Source organism: Equus przewalskii, chromosome 7 (assembly GCF_037783145.1).
Source record: "Equus przewalskii isolate Varuska chromosome 7, EquPr2, whole genome shotgun sequence".
NCBI lineage: Eukaryota > Metazoa > Chordata > Mammalia > Perissodactyla > Equidae > Equus > Equus przewalskii.
The window spans coordinates 87862073-87876374 of NC_091837.1; the positions used below are offsets into that span (position 1 = coordinate 87862073).

General features: G+C 34.3%; 1 long non-coding RNA gene across 1 annotated transcript in view; it reads left to right on the forward strand.

Annotated features, from left to right (window-relative positions):
• LOC139084598 (uncharacterized) overlaps positions 1-13783 on the forward strand; it is a 133431-nt gene extending 119648 nt beyond the window's left edge. The window contains exon 3 of the long non-coding RNA XR_011542104.1: positions 11882-13783. This is a non-coding gene — a long non-coding RNA (uncharacterized lncRNA). The remainder of the gene's footprint in view (positions 1-11881) is intronic.
• Positions 13784-14302: the final 519 nt, after the last annotated feature.

A 14302-nucleotide genomic window follows, 5' to 3' on the forward strand; every position in this document is an offset into this window, starting at 1 on the left:
AAATCAGCCTGGAGAATTTGAATTTCTCATATACGATGATCTTGTATATCCCTAATGATGTTTTCCATTTTTTTCTTAGTCCTTTTTTTTCAATATAACTATGCCAGTTATATTTTGGTTTGTAATTGCTTATTTTAATTTTTCAATCCTTTATTCTCACCTCTTCTCTTATATTTTCTTATATTTCATTTTTTCCACTTTTTCTTTCCTTTTTATCTTTTGCTCCCTAATTTTGATAAAAATGTATTTATTTCACCATAATCATTAAAATAATATTCCTGTTGTGTATTAAACTGTAAGTTGCTAAATATAACCATATTATATATATGTACATCTCACTATATATATATATATTTTACTCATCAATTTGAAGATATAATTCTACTAGCTTTGCCTTATATTTTTATTCTTAGGAATTCTACTTTTTATAGTTATAGTAACTTCCTTAGAGATTGTCTCCATTTTGTCTCTGATTTCTCTGAAGATCTTCACTTTTCTTTGGTATTTGCAATTCCAATAAATATATCTCAGTGGACATTTCTTATTTATTTCACTTGATACACATTGTGCTTTCTATATGTTTGGATTTATGTTTTTCGTTAATTCTGGGATATTTATATTCATTGTCTCTCCTAATAACTCCTCCCCCATTCTCTCCTTTAGAACTCCAATTAGGCATATAGTAGACCTCCTTTTTCTATCCTCAAGTCCCTTAACCTCAATCATATTCTTTATTTCTACTTCTCTGTCTGCTTTCTGGATCATACATTCAGTAATGATCTTTTCAGCTGCCTCTAAAGTGATGTTTAACCTGTTGATTTAATTTTTGCTTTCACACATACACACACACACACACCCCCACCCCCTCACGCCCCCCCCCCACCCCCCGACACATACTCTATGAGTATTTTGGTTCTTCCTCAAATCTCTCTGGCCATTTTTGATATTGTCTTGTTGCTTGCATAATTTTGTAGATTCATCATTTATGCTTCACAATTCTTTAGTCATAGTGGTGTTTTGCTCCAATTCATAATTCTAAAGTCTAAAGATTTTAGGAGTTTAAATCTGACCTTGTTTTTGGTATACTTATGCCAACACTTGCTACTAATGTTTTGTTTCATCAGTTCTTTGTAGTTAGTTCATACTTAGATGAATTTCACCTGTGGGATCATGGAATACCTTGATTGAGGATGATTATATCCAAAGAAGATTGGTATTTTCTTTAATATGTATCAGCTGATATGATATTACCAAGCTGAAATAAATTCTGTTTAATTTCTTCACCTGGTGATTTTCTTCCTGCAATAAAATGTTTTTTAAATTTGAATCCCAGACCCAAATGTTTTAGTCCCATGGATAGAAATTATTAAGGGACACTACAATTATTGTTGTTAGTATTGTTATTGCTATTGTTGGTTTTATTATTTCTTCTTCATCATCATCATCATCATCATCATCATCATTATCATCATCAGTAGTAGTTGTATTTCTTGATGGCACAGGCAGAGGCAGTTTCATTTGTGGGTCTCCTCACATGAAGACAAATTATTCCCTAGTGACCCTTCCACTAAGTGTTTTTCTTGAATTTCTTATGCCTGATGTTCTGTATCAGCTTCCCCCCTCATTTATTAGAACAATACCTTGTCTCTCCTTCTCCCTTCTCTCCCTGTGTCTCAGTTTCCAGCATTGACATCTCCATTAAGGAAGAACAGTCTTTTTCCAATTTCAGGTTCATATACTTTTATTTTATTTTATCTTTCTGTCTGTTTAGAGTTGTCCCTAACTTTCTTTTGAGCTCAATAACTTGTTTTAAGTACATACTTTTGCTACTTTCTGATATCTGGTCCATGGGAACATAATTTTTTAAAAAGAAAGATGTAGTCCACCACAGTCCTGGAAACACTCAAATGATTTTTTCTATATCTATTGAAATTTTTCAATCTCAATGTGATGATTTTTAACTTTAGAAGTGTAGGCATTGGCTACTTTTTAAAAAAATTAAGATTTTTTTAGAGTAGTTTAGGTTCACAGCAAAATTGAGAGGAAGGTGCAGAGATTTCCCATATACCCACTGCCCTGACATGTACCTAACCTCCCCCATCATCAACATCTCCCATAAGAGTGGCAAATTTCTTAGAATTGATGAACCTTCATTAACACATTATAGTCACCCAAAGTTCATAGTTTACACTGGGGTTCACTTCTGGTGTTGTATATTCTATGGGTTTGAATAAATGTGTGATGACACGTATCCATTGTTACAGTATCATACAGAGTACTTTCACTGCCCTAGAAATCCTCTGCTCTGCTTATTCATCCTACCCCACCCCCCCAACCCTGGTAACCACTGATCTTTTTACAATCGCCATAATTTTGCCTTTTCCAGAATGTCGTTTAGTTGGAATCATACAGTATATAGCCTTTTCAGATTGGCTTCTTTCACTTAGTAGTATGCACTTAAGTTTCCTCCACATTTTTTCACGGCTTGATAGTTCATTTCTTATTATCACTGAATAATATTCCATTGTCTGGCTGTACCACAGTTTAGTTATCCATTTACCCACTGAAGGATATCTTTGTTGCTTCCAAGATCTGACAATTATGAATAAAGCTACTGTAAACATCCGTGTGCAGGTTTTTGTGTGAATGTAAGTTTTCAACTCCTTTGGATAAATACCAAGGAGTGTGATTGCTGGACTGTATAGTAAGAGTATGTGCAGTTTTGTAAAAAACAACCAAACTGTCTTCCAAAGTGGCTGTGCCATTTTGCATTTCCACCAGCAATGAATGAGAGTTCCTGTTTCTCCCCATCCTTGTTGGCATTTGGTGTTGTCAGTGTTCTGGATTTTGGCCATTTTAATAGGTGTGTAGTGGTATCTCATTATTCTTTGAATTTCCCTGATGACATATGATGTAGACCATCTTTTCATATGCTTCCCATCTACATATCTTCTTTGATGAGCTGTCTATTCAGGTCTTTATCTCATTTTTTAATTGATTTTTTCTTTTTTAAAAACGTGTTTGCTGAGGAAGATTTGCCTTGAGCTAACATCTGCTGCCAATCTTCCTCTTTTTTGTATGTGGGTTGCCACCACAGCATGGCCACTAACAGATGAGTGGTGTAGGTCTGCACCTGATAACTGAACCCAGGCCACTCGAAGTAGAGCACACTGAACTTAACCACTAGGCCATTGGGGCTGGCCCCGGTTGTTTTTTTTTTTTATTGTTAAATTTTTAGAGTTCTGTATATATTTTGGATAACAGTCCTTTATCAGAGGTGTCTTTTGCAAATATTTTTCCCAGTCTGTGGCTAATGTTTTCATTGTCTTTGGTAGTGTAGATGTTTTCAATTTAAAAAAAGTCTAGCTTATGAATATTTCCTTCATGGATTGTGGCTTTGGTGTTGTATCTAAAACGTCATCACCATACTCAAGGTCATCTAGGTTTTCTCCACCATACTTAAGGTCATCTAGGTTTTCTCCTATGTTATCCTATGCTAAGAGTTTTATACTTTTTCATTATACACCTGTATCTGTAATATATTTTGAGTAAATTGTTCAAGGATGTAAGGTCTGTCTCTATATTCATTTCTTTTTTCATGTGGAGGTCCAGTTGTTCCAGTACCACTTGTTGAAAATATTTTCTTTGCTTCATTTTATTGCCTTTGCTCCTTTGTCAAAGATCAGTTGACTATATTTATGTGGGTCCATTTCTGAGCTCTTGGGTCTATTCTATTGATCTATTTGTGCATTCTTTCACCAATACCACACTGTCTTGATTACTGTAGCTTTATAGTAAGTCTTAAAGTTGGGTAGTGTCAGTCCTCCAACTGTGTTCTTCTCCTTCAGTATCACGTTGGCTATTTTGGGTCTTTTGCTTCTCTACATAAACTTTAGAATCAGCTTGTCAGTATCCACAAAATAATTTGCTGGGATTTTGAGTGAGATTGCATTTAATCTGTAGGTCATGTTAGGAAGAAGTGACATATGACAATATGAAGTCTTCCTCTCCATGAACATGGAATATTTCTCCATTTATTTAGTTGTTTAATTTCCTTCATTAGAGTCTTGTAGTATTCCTTATATAGATCTTACATATATTTTATCAGGTTTACACCTAAGTATTTCATTTTTGGGGGTGATAATGTAAGTGGTATTGTGTGTTTCATTTCAAATTCCACTTGTTCATTGCTAGTATATAGGAAAACAACTTTTGTATATTATGTTTTCATCTTGCAACTTTGCTATAGTTACCTATTAGTTCTGGGAGTATTTTTGTTGATTCTTTAGGATTTTCTACATGCATGATCAAATCATCTATGAATAAAGACAGTTTTATTTATTCATTCCCAATATGTATATAGTTTCTTTCCTTGCCTTATTGCATTAGCGATAACTTCCAGTATGATGTTGAAAAGGAGTGATGAGAGGGGACATCCTTGCATTGTACCTGATCTTAGTGGAAAAGCTTTGAGTTTCTCATCATTAGATGTTATGTTAGCTGTAGGTTTTTTGTAGATATTCTTTATAAAGTTCAGGAAATTTCCCTCTACTGCTAGTTTACTCAGAGTTTTTATTATGAAATGGTTTTGGGCATTGACTCCTTTTTATCAATAAATTTTAATCTCATTATAGTAAGAGAATGTGGTCTAGGTCATGTTGATTTTGGGGGATTTAAAAAGAATTCTTTTTTATTTAATGGGGTATGATATTTCTCTTTTAGTATTTGATGAGACTTCCTTTGTGATCAAATGTATAGTCAATTTTTGTGTTTCATATGTGCTTGAAACTAATTTGCTTTTTTCTATTTGTGGTTGCAAGAATTGCCCTATCTATATCTTTATACGTCAATTAAAATGTGCTTTCTATTTGTGCTACCCATATCTCTAGTATATTAACATACTTGTCCATTTTATCTGTCTGGTTTTAAAAGAGGGGTAGAGAAACAGGTTCTGAAATTAGTAATTTACTTTTTTTAATGTTATGTGTGCTTATCATACCTCAGTAGTCTTCCCAGTCTCTAAATCCTCTCAACATTTTTTGAGTGCCATCTTACGATAGATGTTAGTTGTCTCATTATATCTATTTTACTATTCTTCTTTAAGCCAACCAAGCTTAACACCAATACTTTTATTTTAATTCCATTTAAATAGAGGTTTAAAGAAGAAAGCTTCTCTGTGTTTATAATACTGTTTATATTCTTTGTTTTTCTTGATTTATGGCTTGGCTAAAGGTGGAGTTCTAGGTTTAAAATTATTTTCTCTCATAACTTGAAAGAATTGCTCCTTTTTCTTTCAGTATCTAGTAATGTTATTTAGAAGTTTAGAATATTGATAATCTTTTTCCATTCTCTGGAGTTATTTTAGATCCTTTCCTTATCCCTGATATTCTGAAAATTGTTGATGATGCACTTGTCAAAGAAAAATTGAATCAGACAAGTTAAACAGGAAAGGAAGATTTTATTAAGGACTATTGCAAATTGAGAGATTGAACTCAACTCTGCTGAAACAAAAGTTGGAAGAGTGCTTAAGCACTGGAGTGTGCTAGTGGAAAAGTACTGGGGGACAATAAGGAGAGTAGGGAGGTTGACCAATGTGATTATACCTTCTGTGTTTGCTAATTGTTGCTTTTGAAGTTAGACTCCTATCCTCACCCTCACCTTATCACCCTAAGGAGATTAAGGTGCTATCTTCTTCTATGATTACATTTCAAAGGGATGTCTCCCAGGACCTTGAGACCGATATTCCTCAATTATAAAATTGGTGGAGAGTCTGGGGTGAGGATTTATATCTCAAAGGAGCAAAGAAAGGATTTAGAATTACAAGTTTTCTAAAGTAAATGCTCTAATGAAATGGAAGTCAGAACGAGGAAGAAACCTATCTAAAGTTTGATCAAGCTCAGGGGAACATTAAGATCATCTTGGTCACACTTTTGTATTAACCTTATTTTTTTTAAATTAGTTTGTACACTTGGTGTGATCTTTTAATCTGGAGACTCCTGGATTTAAGCTCTGGGGATTAATTTTTGTTTTGGGGGAAGATTGGCCCTGAGCTAACATCTGTGCCAATCTTCTTCTATTTTATGTGTGAGACACTGCTACAGCATGGCTTGATGAGTGGTGTGTAGGATGGTGCCTGGGATCTGAACCTTTGAACCCTGGGCCGCTGAAACAGAGCACGGGAACTTAACCACTAAGTCACCAGGCCAGGCCCAGGTCTCTTTGTTTTTTGATTTCTTTTAGACCTATCTCTTCTATTTTCTCTTCTTTGTTCCACTGAAACTTTTATTAATTTAATGTTGAACTTCATGGTTTATGTATTTTGTCTTCCATATTTTCTATCTCTGATCTTTTGTTCAACTCTCTGGGAAATATTTAGTAGGGTTTTCCAAATTTTTTATTGATTTTCCCATTTTAGTAATTATATTTTATTTTCAGAGCAGTGTTATCCTTTGGTTACTCATTTTTTTCTTTTAACATGGATCTTGTTTTCTGGCTGAGATGTAATGGTACGTACGTCTAGGGAATCTAATTGGGGATATTTCATAATCGTTAAGGACTTCTGTCTGTGTTTTCAGAGGTCATTTTAGTTGTTTGTTTGTCATTTCCAACAAGGTCTTGTGGTCCTTACTTGTTTCTTTATATTTAAGATGGAAGGACAGAGGAACTCATTGGGAACTACGAGCACACGGTCAGGGAGGGCCCCCTGATTGCCCTATTGCATTTTAGGGTAACCAGAGAGAAACCAGCTATTACTCTGAAGATCTCAACATGTCTGAGGCATTTTTTTTTTCTCTAGTATCTTCCAAATCCTTTAAAGAAGAACTATTAATTTCTTTTTAACTTGGAATTAGAAACCTGGGTTCTCTCTCTGCTTGTTGAAGTAGGAGTATGATATTGGAGGTTATTAAAAATCCATATATAGGGCTTTCAATTTATCCCCTTGTTTTGAGCCCCAAATTTCATTCCCATTCTCTGGCATTTTCAAGCCAAATGCTCTGTCATTACAAGCTCTATTTGCTTCCAATCCAACAGTCTGCTCCTGTCCAAGTATTTCTACCTACCTCACTCTTCTTTACCATTCCCCATCACTCCTTCATTCTATTTCTCCTCCACTTATGACGCTTTGCAGTGTGTCTCCTCACTGTTTTTATTATATTTATTTCCTAGTGAGGTTTTAGGAAAATGAGTTGAGTTGTTAGTCATGTGATCATTCTCTGATTACCTAGAACTCAGCCTGTCTCCTTTTCCGCATGTGTTTCTATTGAGGAGGAAAGTAAAAAACATTAGTTCCTGGTGCTTGGAATCCATAGAAAGAAATAGTAGATATTACTTTTAAATGCTGAGGGCTCGATTCCAAGATCACTTCTAACGTTGCTCTCTTGGAGTTCACTGGCCCTTAGGGAGCTGGTGTGTATAGGTCTGCAGGAGCAGAACAAGGTAATGCTGGACCTGGATAGCGCTGAGTCGGAGGACAGTCTTCCTGGAAGATCCACAGAGGGTTGCACTGGTATACCAGCTTTCTCTCTCTGTTGTGTTTCAGAAATAGCTGCCAACCATGTCACAGCAAGAAACAGGGGAAGATATCAGATTTTTTTACTTTTGTTTGAAAAGATTTCCTAAACATATTCTAAATCAGGATTTCCAGCTGAAATTAAAATTAATCTCTACCCCTCAGTTATACTTGTTTTTCAAAAAGAAATTCACAGCAGTATCAAATAATTGGCTTTATATTGTTTGTGGTAAGAAAAATAAAGGTTGGTTATTTCAGAAGTCTAAGTTTTGTATTGGTACTGTTCTATCATCCTGCTTAAGAAAAGTCACAGTTTTGATTTTCGATTACATTTGTGATTCTCTGCACTTAGTAATGTAGCTGGCCTTTCTTTATCTCCGGTGCATGCTGATGCTTTAACTCACGTAAATGCGTGATTTGTTTCCAATCACAAAACTTCCCTATGGCTTATCAAGGGCAGGGTTATTTTAGCAAAAGCATAGCATGCGGTGCATAAATAGCACTCATATATAAACATAGCATGCATAGGAGATTAATACAGTTTTCTTTTCTCGAGTGATTAATATTTACCCTGGCAGCTGTAGCATTTTAGTCTTCTATTAGCTGACAGATGTGAATAAGGGCTGCATCTTGCCTCTACCAAGCTGCTATATCTTTATACATGTTCATTGCTTAGGGACTATGAAATATGCTCCAGGAATATTTAGAAATCTCATAGGAATTTCTTGTGGCTTCAACTGATTTTTTTTCGCAAATATATTAAATTGAATATTTTATTTCTTCAGGGCAAAAAGTTATCTGGCTTGAAACTCACAGGTGCAGAAGAATAAACAAACTTTCACCTTAAATCTAGACGTTCATATGTGAATCACTAGCTTGTTATAACAGTCGCATGGCACAGAGCATCAGGAGAAGTTGTAAAGGAAATCGTGATTTATAGCTTTGCATATGGGGCAAATATGGAAAAGAAAACATGTTTATATTTGAAAGATAATTATAAATGTATACGATCGTAGGTTTTATTTTGGGGAATCAGATAATTTATGTGCCATTTCATCATCAATGTCTAATATCACATATTAGGCTTTGAGTAAAAAACTAATTATGACTCTGCTTTCTCTTCATTTTGTGCATAAGTTTACTTTTATATAAGTTTGATGTTAAAATGATGGCTTGTGAGATTATGAAGGTGCCTAGATTTTTTTCAGATGTTTATTTGAATGGATATTCTTTTGTATGCAACATCTGCAATGATAGAAAACAAAAGTACAAATTGGAAAATATGTGCTGTCTCACAAATATTTATATATAGTCTCAAAATTATGTGTGGTGTGTCTGTGTCTATGTATCCACAAGCACATTTAAAAATATGTAAAATATATTCAGTATTGTGTATCATGTATATTTTACTAATTAATACTTAGAATGTGTATCTATTAAAAACTATATACACATACATATTTCTGTGTGTGTGCACACGTTTGTACATATATGCAGTGAGAATTTAATGAATGTGTACATATTATTAAAATCTTTAGTCATATTTGTCTATGCATTTGCTGAATAAATGAAATATTAGATGCTTAAGATATAGTGCTATGGAGCACTATAAATAACCAAATGAGATATAGTCTCTGACAACAGTATTCAAAATCTGATTGGTAAATAAAAAAAATAAGAATAGTAGAATAACAATATCAAAGTAAATCACACTTCTATACATAATTACAAAGAGTGTTACAGTGTCAGTACATATTGCCAACTGTTGACTTTCCACAAAATACAAGAACAACTTTTAATCTAGTGAAGATAAGTCTGTTACACATAATGCAATGAGTAGGGACACCATCTTGGCAGAATGTGAGTAGTGTTTTACAAGGGGAAGTCAAGGGAGGATATTAATATGGCTTTAGGGCCCGCATGGAGTGATTTTAAGGCAAGTCTTTCAAGGCAGGGAGAAGGATGGGATTGGGCAAAATTTAACATAGAATAGCTTTAGATTGGGCACAGTGAGTCAAAGTTTTGAAGCAAATATGGATAAGGAAAGAATTAATATCAACAAGTAAGCTATTTTATTTCCCTAATAGTGTTATTTTCCAGGAGCAAGTATTTCCTGGAGTAAATAGCCAAATTATCTCTACTCATTCTCAGCAGTGCTTTACTTAGAGATGAACAGTTCATATGATTTCAGTATTATTTAATAAAGGAGCAGGTAAATTTGTTGGTTTCAGTTTTTAGTACCCCCTTTTTGCATTCTTCAGCCTAAGCTGGAGGATAGAATATCATTGTTAGGGAATATGATCAATCCAGATATCAGATATTCATCACTATTCAGTGTGTCATGGTTGCATACAGAATTTTTTATTGCAGTTCTGACTTTTAAACATGTCAGATTTTCTTTCTTTTTTTTATCTATAAATGGAATATTGTTTGTTAGATCGTTTGGTACAGTCGCTGCTGGGCAGTATTTGAGACTCCTGAGAAATTGCATTTCTGCCCTGCAATATGCATATTAAGGAAAGATTTGATCACAATTTTAAGTCTACCACTACATCAGGAGCCCAAAATGCTCACATTAACCCACGTGAATGAACTGATCCCATCACAGTCCCTAGAGCTCTCAGAACCAGGCATTAAAACAACCCAAAGCACTAAAGCTCAGTAATTTCATAACTATAGTTTCGAGTGTCTAAGACAATGCAGAGTATTAAACCAGCAAAGATAAATGAAAACAGTCGAGTAGACAAAAATTAAAAATATAAGGTTAAAATGTGACAAGGAGACCTTTCGGTTTTCTGGATCGTATTCTGTGGATTTTAGGTGGAAGATGTCTACTTCATCATGCTCGTTTTTGAACATCGAGACATGTTCATTGTCTTGATCCTAAGGTCTTGCTCAGAAGCTACCTTCTTCTCCAAGATTGTCTGCTTTAGGAGGATTCCTAAAAATTCTCAGCTTCTGGACCCCAATCTGAACAGTTTCAAATTCAAGGAAATAATTCGAGGAAGGCTTATGTCTCTTTAATTGAGAGATGTGTATCCAAAAGTCTAAGAGATTAATATTATACTAATATTAATAGTTCCTTCTGATTAGGTCTTTTTCATCAAGGCTCATGATTAGTGTGCACAGTGAGCCAAAGATTTTGAAGCAATGCTGGTAAATGAGTTGTGAATCTTGATAAATTAGCTGTTTTAATTGGCTCACATTCTTTTTTCTCGGGGTAGGTATCTCCTGGAACAAATAACCTCGCTATTTCTGCTTGTTCTCTATTGTCTAAAATATGTAGGGAAAGGGTCCCTGCTTTAAATTTTACTTATTTTAGTCCTAACGAAGAAAAGATTTATAGTAAAATACATGCTTTAGGATTTGAGAGAAGGAGGAATCTCAGAGCATCTTAATGGATCCTCTTAGTCACAGTGATTTTGCAGGAATTGAAATTGAGTACTGGCGTTTGCAAGTCATTTGATTTTTATGTGAAAACATGTTTAAGTTTACTTTATGCTAATGAATTAAACCTGCAATTTTTTACGTACACCACATATTTAATGGTGTATTCACGTCCGTCCTTCACATGTAGCTTCAGGTTAAACATGTTTAATTGACTTACTGTAGGCTACTTTTGTACCATTAGGGCTTGATGTAGGTCAATGGTCTTAAAACTGAGTTACACTTATCACTGAGTGTACATGACACAGTTACCTGGGCATTGGCAGGTATAAGGAATCAATTTCGAGAGCCTACAGCTCCATATATATTCATTCTCTAAACTGATCTTCCTGAACCTGAATCCCTTAGTCAAGGCATCATGTTGGTTTTAATTTTCCACCTTTCATTTTGCCATTGCTCTTCTCCAGTGTACCAAAGAAATCTATGCTTCTCACATATCCTGACTCTCCCTCTGGTGCTTTACCCTAAAACCAACAAAGAAATTACAGTGGAAACTACTGTTCTTGATATTGAGTAGAATGAGTTATTGACTGGGTACTAAATACTTCTACAGGGTACTCCTAAGAAATTGTTTATTTTCAACAAAATTTTACAAGCAAGCACCTAATAGTGCTGTCTGGTGCTAGATCACAGCAGAAACATTTTTGATAAATAGACATGTGATTTTTGACATTTAACTCAGAAGGAATTGAAAGTATTGCATATTTTTCTTGTATTAAAGCCTTTTAGTTCCTAATTTCTATAAACAATGTTTCTTAATGCTTACATCTATAAACATAGGAATTAGAGTAGAATTGATGCTTAAATGTGTCTGATTTTTTTTTTTAGATGTCTTTTTTTCTTTTTTCAGGGAAAATTTCACCCTAAACTAACGTCTGTTGCCAATCTTCGTCTTTTTCATTTTGTTTTTTTTTCTCCCCATAGCCCCAGTGCATGGCTGTATATCCTAGCTGTAAGTCATTCTAGTTCTTCCACGTGAGCCACCATCACAGAATATCTACAGACAGACAAGTGGTGTGGTTCCACGACAGTCGGGGAAGCAAACCCAGGCCGCTGAAGCAGTGAGCGCGGAACTTTAACCACTAGGCCATCAGGGCTGGCTCTAAATCTGTCAGATTTTAGCTGTAAATAGTGTTCCCCAGTGGAGTCCTGAACTCTTTGTAGAAATGTATCAAACAAAACAAATTTTAAAAATCCTCAGCCATTTATTGAGATATAATTCTAATGAAATTTTAATTTTTGTCTCATAGTTATTTTTCATATTTATTTAGTTTTGATAAGTTACATATAAGTTATAATTGTGTTGCAATAAAGAAGAAATTTTTGCGTAAAAATTAAAGTTAGACAGAAAAATGCAAAATTTTGTTACAGAGATGATATCTGCTAAAAATAAGCATAAGATATATATGAATGATTAGGATAAAAGTCTCAGGAGTAAGTAGTGGGGAATGAGGAGTTCAAGGAAAAAAAGAAATGTTATACAATTTCAAAGAATTAAAGGAGAGTTTATCCACAAAATTGCCTGTTTGTTTTTATGGTCAATCTCTGTTGGATATCTATAGAAAAAAGGATTTGTAATTTTTATTTAAAAAATTTAATAGTTGAAATAAAATTGAAATCTTATCCATTTCAACTACTTAAATTGGGAATGAAAAATTTTTAGAGACAAAACTGTAAAGGATAGTGTTGGATAGAAATTGTTTTTTGATAATGTGTAAACAAAGAAGTTTGTAAACAGCTTGTATAGATAATTCAAGGCAATTTTTGGCTTTGGCCTTATAGATTCATATTCATCAAATTTGCATAAATACTCAGTAGAAATAAACTGCATAAATAATCTTACCGTGCAAGTAAGCCACTGATTATTCTTTTGCACTGCCATTAAATCAACAGTTTATTATGCTTATTATGTTTGTAAAGTACTGTTTTGACAAGATAGATGTGCTTTATAAATTATAAAAATTAAGTAACTTACTGAGTACCTAAACTTCCCCCCAAAAGATTTCTTTATTTACAGATTTTGATGATTTACTGACAAGGAAAAGTAAATAGAAAAAGGTAAGGAGAAAAGTAAGTGGATTGACCTCTGGTTATGATGGTGTGAAGAAGAGGGTGACTCTTCACTCCCCCCAGATAAGTGTTAAACTGGGTAAAACTGTGAAAACAAACATTTCTGCGCTTTTGAAATCAACCATGGCAAGCTGTAAATTGAGAATTGTTTATTCATGAAAAAGTGAGAGAGTCTGTGATCTTCCTGCCTGGAGGTCCCCCACCCCATGCTAGGCACAGCTTGTTCACGTGGTAGTTTCATCACCAATTGGCTGTGAAAACCATCAGTCTTGCTGATATGGAGATGGGGAGACCAGATAATTTAGCACTATCTCTCTGCTTATTCTTACTCCTGCAATGTAGCCTGCAGGATTAGAGCCTAGAAATAAAGAAGACAACGTGCCTAAGCGAAAAGAGCAATACTAAGTATTACTAAGAGGTATAGAATATTCTGCAAATTTTGAGAAGAGTTCTGAGAATCCACGTGAAAGATAAGTTCTCCCTCTGTCTCCAGAAGGGCAGAGAAATGAGGGAGTACAGTCTGTTTAAAGTACTAGAATAGTCTGATATGGAATAGATCTTCAATGAATATTACTTTTGTTTTTCTCCTTTTCCCCAGTTTTATGTGGGCAATTATTATCGCTTGAAAACAAAGGTAACTAATATCTGGAAACATTTTTTTATACAAATTATCGGTTTGATTCTCTAACCTTATTCAAACCACCACACAATTCAAGTCTACTGTTGATAGAAATACCCTCCGTCAAAAAAAAGAAATTAAGCAGAATCTCAGCTCTCCAGAACTTGGCCTTTAAACACATTCTCTCTTTTTACATCTTTAATATCTTTTCCGAATTCCAATAATCTCAGACAACCCCATATCCAGATATAAGTATACAATTGATTACAAAGCCAAATATATTGCATAGGATACATATTCTACAGATAAATTCAGCTATTTTTCAATGTTTTGCCCCAATTACACCTGTATTATTGTCAAGTGAGAAATGTTCTCAATTTTTTTTTCAAATGAAAACCTTAATGAATGATCTGTGCAAGGTTATTTATTTTTCCTTATAGTATATTTCTACTTTAGGTTAACTTACAAAAAGTTCTGAAGTAGGGAACCTTGAGGCATACTGCTAATAACTTAAATATTGCTTAAATATTACTAACTTCAGAATATTTGATATCCAAGTCCCATATGTCATAGACCATACAGTTCCACTTGGCTTTTGCTGTAGCATTCTGCTCTTCAGACTTTTCAGCCGAGAAAAGTTATAATTACAATAAGGA